Here is a 7,352-nt window from a genome sequence, read left to right as displayed (position 1 = left end):
GTGGTATTGGTAGTGATGGCAGTAATAATGGTAGTAATATAGTGTTTTATAGGCTATGTGTTCTTTATAGTGAGATATTTTGGGGTGGTTGAAACTTTAAACAAGATTACAGGGATGGAATTTAAGGATTTGGGGCATTGGCTGTTTCATCCATGGGACTACATGATGCAACCTCTGCCTAAAGCAAGCTCAGTCCTGTTAGTCTCTATTGTTCAATCACAGTTGTCTGTGTAACAACCCCCTTTTAAAATATAATTCATATGAACAAGTACAAGGGGTTTTACAATAAACTACTGCTCTCCACACCTTTTCTATGCATTTACTGTCCAGACTTGTCTATATTTCAGACTCTCATATTGCTAGTTCTGGTAATTATTAATTGTTTTACTTTTAGATTATTTGTGTGTTTTTTTTTAATTTATAGATATTACTTCACTTTTGGAGCTAGAAAACAAAGTATTTCGCTGTACATCGATGTACACAACCAAACAAACTTTGATTTGAAGGTTTCTGCAGTTTGACAGAGTTTATCCTCCCTATAGGCCCAGGAGTTTAAAACTGTGATTAATCACTATGTCATATCCTGTCCAGAGATTTACTTTCAGGTCTAAAAGACACTTTCCCATCGGCCAAGTCAGCAGTATTTATTGGTTGCTCAAAGATTATGGTCACTTAACCGAAAATGTGAGTAAAGTCTCAGAGAGGTCAGAGAGTAGTTTGGCCAAAGAGGAACTCATACCTTTTAACCCAATTCAGCCTCCATACGGAGTATTTACAACTGAATATGATTGAAGGAATGACCCCATCTAGTGGAGGAATAATAGACATGGTTCATGAGGGCTTTTAGAGGAGGGTAAGTACTATACAGAGAAACACAGTAGACCTAGATAGACATGGTTCATGAGGGCTTTTAGAGGAGGGTAAGTACTATACAGAGAAACACAGTAGACCTAGATAGACATGGTTCATGAGGGCTTTTAGAGGAGGGTAAGTACTATACAGAGAAACACAGTAGACCTAGATAGACATGGTTCATGAGGGCTTTTAGAGGAGGGTAAGTACTACACAGAGAAACACAGTAGACCTAGATAGACATGGTTCATGAGGGCTTTAAGAGGGTAAGTACTACACAGAGAAGCACAGTAGACCTAGATAGACATGGTCTATGAGGGCTTTAGAGGAGGGTAAGTACTATACAGAGAAACACAGTAGAACTAGATAGATATGGTTCATGAGGGCTTTAAGAGGAGGGTAAGTACTGCAGAGAAACACAGTAGACCTAGATAGACATGGTTCATGAGGGCTTTTAGAGGAGGGTAAGTACCAGAGAAACACAGTAGACCTTAGACATGGTCCCTGAGGGCTTTTAGAGGAGGGTAAGTACTATACAGAGAAACACAGTAGACCTAGATAGACATGGTTCCTGAGGGGCTTTAGAGGAGGGTAAGACTACACAGAGAAACACAGTAGACCTTAGACATGGTTCCTGAGGGCCACACAGAGAAACACAGTAGACCTCATGGTTCATGTTTTAGCTATACAGAGAAACACAGTAGACCTAGATAGACATGGTTCATGAGGGTTTTTAGGAGGAGGGATAAGTACAACAGAGAAACACAGTAGACCAGAACCGATGCTCCTTGACCAGGGACTTCAATGCAGGCAAACTTAAATCCATTTCTAACACATTTGTACCAGCATGTCAGTGCAACCAGAGAGGAAAACAAAAAACTCTAGACCACCTTTACTCCACACAGAGACATACAAAAGCTCTCCCTCCATTTGGAAAATCTGACCATAATTCTATCTTCCTGATTCCTGCTACAAGCAAAACTAAAGTACTTCCTACCAGTGACTCGCTCAATACGGAAGTGATCAGATGACACGGATGATACGCTACAGGACAGTTTTTCTGCACAGACTGGAATATGTTCCAGGATTCATCCAATGGCATTGAGGAGTACACCACCTCAGTCATCAGCTTCATCAATAAGTGCATTGACGACGCCGTCCCCACAGTGACAATAAGTACATATCCCAACCAGAAGCCATGGACTACAGGCAACATCTGCATCGAGCTAAAGGCTAGAGCTGCCACTTTCAAGGAGCGGGACACTAATCCACACTTTTGTGAAATCCCTCCATGCCCTCAGACGACCAAACCAAGCAAAGCGTCAATACAGGATTAAGAGAGAATGGCTATGACACTCATCGGGGCTTGAAAGCTATGTTGACTAGAAAGGGAAACCCAGCTGCGAACTGCCCAGTGACGTGAACCTACCAGACTAGCTAAATGCCTTTTACGCTCGCTTCGAGGCAAGAACCCTGAAGCATGCATGAGAGCACCAGCTGTTCCAGACGACTGTGTGATAACGCTCTCGGCAGCCGATGTGAGCAAGACCTTTAAACAGGTCCACATTCACAAAGCCGCGGGGCCAGACGGATTACCAGGACGTACTCAAAGCATGCACTGACCAACTGGCAAGTGTCTTCACTGACATTTTCAATCTCTCCCTGACTGAGTCTGTAATACCTACATCTTTCAAGCAGACCACCACCAAAATCCCCCTGTGCCCAAAAGCGAAGGTAACCTGCCAAAATGATTACCGCCCTGTAGCACCACATCAGCAGCCCTGAAGTGATTTGAAAGGCTGGTCATGGCTCACATCAACAGCATCATTCCGGTTACACTAGACCCACTCCATTTCGCCCAACAGATCCACAGATAACGCAATCGCACTCCACACTGCCCTTTCCACCTGGACAAAAAGGAACACATGTGAGAATGCTGCCCATTGACTACAGCTCAGTGTTCAACACCATAGTGCCCACAAAGCTCATCACTAAGCAAGGACCCTGGGACTAAACACCTCCCTCTGCAACTGGATCCTGGACTTCCTGACAGACTACAACAAATGTGTACTGTTGGGAACACTGGCCTAGTGGTTAGTGTGACCAGTAACCAAAATATTGCTGGTTGGAATAACTGAGCAGTCTGTGTGCCCTTGTACATGGCACTTACCTCCAATTTGCACCAAGGACAAGCATACTAATATACCTGACCTTCTAAAACCACATTTCACTGCACCTATCTGGTGTATATTACGATCAAACATTTTTTGGGGGGGGCAAACCTGAACTTTGTTACAATCAGAAAAATAATTGCCCCGCCACTATGGGACCTGTGGTGGCACCTCTGTCCAATCAGATTCAAGGAAATCACAGGTTGTGTGGGTCGGGCATGGAACGTCTATAGAAAGCAGAGCGCTGGTATTATTTACAATGGAAACTCACTCCCGATAGACAAACTCTTTACAGAAATGTTGTAACAGCCTAGAATGGGGTTTAAAACCTACAGCTGCATATACTAACATGGCATATCCTACACATATTGCATACCTTGTAATACAATCTTTAAAAAAGCTGGCCAAAATGTATATGTTCTCTGCAATTTGATGACCCGAGTTTAATTTCCAAACCAGATAAGTTATCAAATGTCAGCAGCTACCCAATACCATGGTGGGTATGCATAATGTCTGGTGGTTTCATACCTAATTATTAACTTTACCATGCTTAAAGAGAAGTCTGATTTGTTAACCATCTACCAAGTAGCCCTTTAGAAGGCTTTCAATAAGCTCCCTGGTCTTTGAGGGACCTTCCAGCTTTATGGGGGCAGACAAATGGGTAGTCATTCAAAAACCATGTCAACCCCCATTATTTCAATCCATGTAACTTGAGATTTAAGGCACATTTTATTCCTTAACTAATTTAGGCTTACCTAAACAAAGTGGGTTGATACTTATCTATTTTAGTTTAAAGTTTTAGGAACCAAAACTGGTTATACATTAAAAATTAGTATATATTCAGTTGAGGTTAAGGTTGTTTAAATTCAGATTTTATGACTGTGCCCATATGTAGTGTTCTCCAGAACAAGATTAATGACAAAAACCACTACCCTTCACTGTGGACCACAGCAGCCAAGTTTACCATCTCCAATAAATCAAAGGGTTTTGTCAATAGGGTTGGACACGTGGCTCAGTTCGTAGAGCAGGGTTCTGGCAACACCAGGGTTGTGGGTTTTATTCCCACTTGGGAACAGTAAGGTGATTTTTTTTTAAAGTGGCTCTAAATAACATCATCTGCTAAATTATTGAAATGTACAGAACATTTATTCCACTGAGTAACAATATTATCCGACTAATAAAGCAAGGAAGAAATAAGCAAAGTGGCTTAATTTGGTCAATGACATTACAATGCTGAAGCCCTGGTTTAGACCCCAAACTACTGAAGGGCCACATTCAGTAGACAAATGTTTAATGTTACAGAGATTCCATTCAAACTGACATGATTCCTTTCCTCATGTCAGAAGACACTTTGTTATTCATGTATAGAACATCCCATCTGAACTTTATACATTACACCCTGTTGAATGCGTCCCAGGCTTTATGGTATTTCAGGAACACTGTTCCATTTACAGACAAGCATATCGAAGACGATTTGGGGTTTCAATAACACCTTTGGTTCCAGTTTAAAAACAAACGACAAATGAATGACATAAGAAATGATTACCTTGAGTGCTAGATATGTTTATTTTAAATTGCACTTGTAGAAGTGACCAGGAAACAATTTAAAAATCACAACAACTTGCATTTGTAGCCGTGTTTCCTCATGTATTAATTGCAGGCATCTTTAGTCACTGAGCAGTGAGTGGATGTGGCCTGTAGAGTTTAGAGTCTCCACTGTCCAGGAACTACTTCTTGGGTAGTGCCATCCCCTTTTACCAGGCACAGGACCCATCTGGCCTCTTGATACAGGCAAGGTTTCGGCCATTGTGGTTCCCCAGTCTGTCCACAGGCACGTATCTGAGGTGCTGATTGGACAGGGAGGGAAGTGCAGCGGATGATCTGTGGATCAGAGTAGAGAGATAAGACCAAGATCACTGACTGTCCATTACCCCAATACTCAAGCATTTGCAAATGTGACCAGAACAGTATACTCCCTTGAAGAAAATGTGCCATGTAACTATTTAACAAAACTGGTGTATAGTAATTACTATAATTCCCAACACACACACCTTGCAATCACAGCCGCTTTGGTAGCGGTGAGTCAAGCTGTTCTTTGTGCAGCACTCAAGTCCTCCCAAGGCGGATTATAGCCACACAGTGTTACAGACATCCTTCCAGTCTTCAGCTTGCCTACAGACAAGAGATAGTGAGTCAATCAATGTACTGTGGGGAAAACATGGTGTATGGTACAGTTGCCCCTAGATGCTGATCTTGGATCAGTTTACATTTGCTCCACTAATGGTTAGGATACATCACCCTGGAGCATGAAGACACTGATGCAGCCCAGAATAGATTTATCATCATAAGTGTACACACACTCGTATTGTATACATTTACAGTGCCTATAGAAAGTCTAAGCGCCTTGAACTTGTCACATTGTTGTGTCCGTCTCATGCATTTACACTGAACAAAAATATAAATGTAATGTGTTGTCCCATGTTTCATGAGCCAAAATAAAAGATGGCAGAAATGATCAACACACAAAAGCTTATTTAATTCAAATTGTGAACAAATTTGTTTACATCCATGTTAGTGAGCACTTCTCCTTTACCAAGCTAATCCATCCACTTGACAGGTGTGGCATATCAAGAAACTGATTAAACAGAATAATCATTTTCCAGGTGCACCTTGTGCTGGGGACAATAACATGCACAGTTCTGTCACAACGCCACAGATGTCTCAAGTAGAGGAAGCTTGCAATTGGCATACTGACTGCAGGAATGTCCACCAGAGCGGTTTCCAGAGAATTGAATGCTGATTTCTCTACATAAGCCACCCCCATTTTAGAGAATTTAGCAGTACCTCCAAACCGATCAACGGCAGACCACGTGTATGGCGTTGTGGGCAAGCGATTTTGCTGATGTAAACATTGTGGTCAGAGTGCCCCATGGAGGCGGTGGTTATGCTATGGGCAGACATATAAAATACGGACAATGAAAACTGTATTTTATCAATGGCAATTTCAATGCACAGCAACCAGTGCTGGCTATTGAACTTAGATAACGAGTGAGAACCGCACCTGTGAAGAGATATTCTTTGATTTCTAGAGTCACGCTGTAATGGCGTGGATGGGCGGTATAGATGGCGCAGATAACCTGGTCATAACCTTTGAACATCTAGCCAATCACAAGGAGAGAAAGGAAGATCTGTCAACCAGTTACATATAGTTTGAACCTCACTGACTGCAGCACTCAGGCACAGTTAGTCTTTACCCTTTAATGTCAACAGATCTGTAATGTGCAACAATCATTATTTAACCCAGATCCATTTTACAGATGAGCCCTGAATTATAAATACAATAAAATAAACAAAGAACTCAAAAATAAGAAACTCTGAAATGAGACCAGCTTTCTGTTTTTTGTATTCATTTTCTTCCAAAATGTAAAATATTTTATCAAGGCTCCACAAATCAGGAGCAAAAATACACAATAAAGCTGGTTTACCTAACTCCATAAGGAACTTCAGTTACCAGTCTCAGGCATGGCTAACTTATGCCTTAATAATGATGTCAGGCAGTGGAAGTCTTAGTAAAAGGGGGCCAACCAACTCAGGTTGAGTTGGTTGGTATTCTTTAGCAAGTAACAGCTGGATATGTAGGAGATGTCACCATGGTCACAGGACCAGTAGGAAGAGTGACTGAATAATTACATTACCATTTGAGAAAGACATTTGTAGAATCGCAAAGATCATACCTTGATCTGTTGGATGTCATGAAACGATGGCGTTAGACACACAGCTTCCTTTCCAACCACCTTCGCTGATCACAGAAGGGAGACTGTGGTTTAATAACGCTATTGAAATCTATTCCGGTATACTAGTCAGTCACACTGATGGTTTAAGGGTGATATGGAGAGAGAACAGTGCAGAATGCTTCTTTAACCTGCCTCTCCTTAATCTACACTGATTGAAGAGGATTTAACAGGTGACATCAATAAGGGATCATAGTTTACAGCTGGCCAGTCCATGTCATGGAAAGAGCAGGTATCCTTAATGTTATGTAAACACATACATCTCAAATCATTCATTTGTAGGCACACTTCATACCTTAAGCAGAATATAGTGTAGCAGGGCTCTATTCTGTTCCTGGAGAGCTGCAGTCCTGTAGGTTTCCTCCAACTCTAAGCCAGCGCACCTAATTCTAATAATTAACTGGTTGATAAACAGAACAAGGTTCATTACAACTAGGGGTTGGCTTGAAAACCTACAGGAAGGCAGCTCTCCAGGATCAGGGTTGGAGAGTCCTGGCTGTAAACCATCTTACTGTCACCTACTTAACTATGTAAACAA

General features: G+C 41.7%; 1 pseudogene; it reads right to left on the bottom strand.

Moving 5' to 3' along the window:
• Positions 1–4,693: 4,693 nt before the first annotated feature.
• On the bottom strand, positions 4,694–6,822 carry LOC127921202 (metalloproteinase inhibitor 2-like; annotated as a pseudogene).
• Between the last annotated feature and the right edge of the window lie 530 nt (positions 6,823–7,352).

The sequence above is a fragment of the Oncorhynchus keta genome, unplaced genomic scaffold (assembly GCF_023373465.1).
Source record: "Oncorhynchus keta strain PuntledgeMale-10-30-2019 unplaced genomic scaffold, Oket_V2 Un_contig_21727_pilon_pilon, whole genome shotgun sequence".
In the NCBI taxonomy this organism is placed as follows: domain Eukaryota; kingdom Metazoa; phylum Chordata; class Actinopteri; order Salmoniformes; family Salmonidae; genus Oncorhynchus; species Oncorhynchus keta.
The sequence above is the reverse complement of the archived record's forward strand: the minus strand, read 5'-3'. Positions and strand labels throughout refer to the sequence as shown.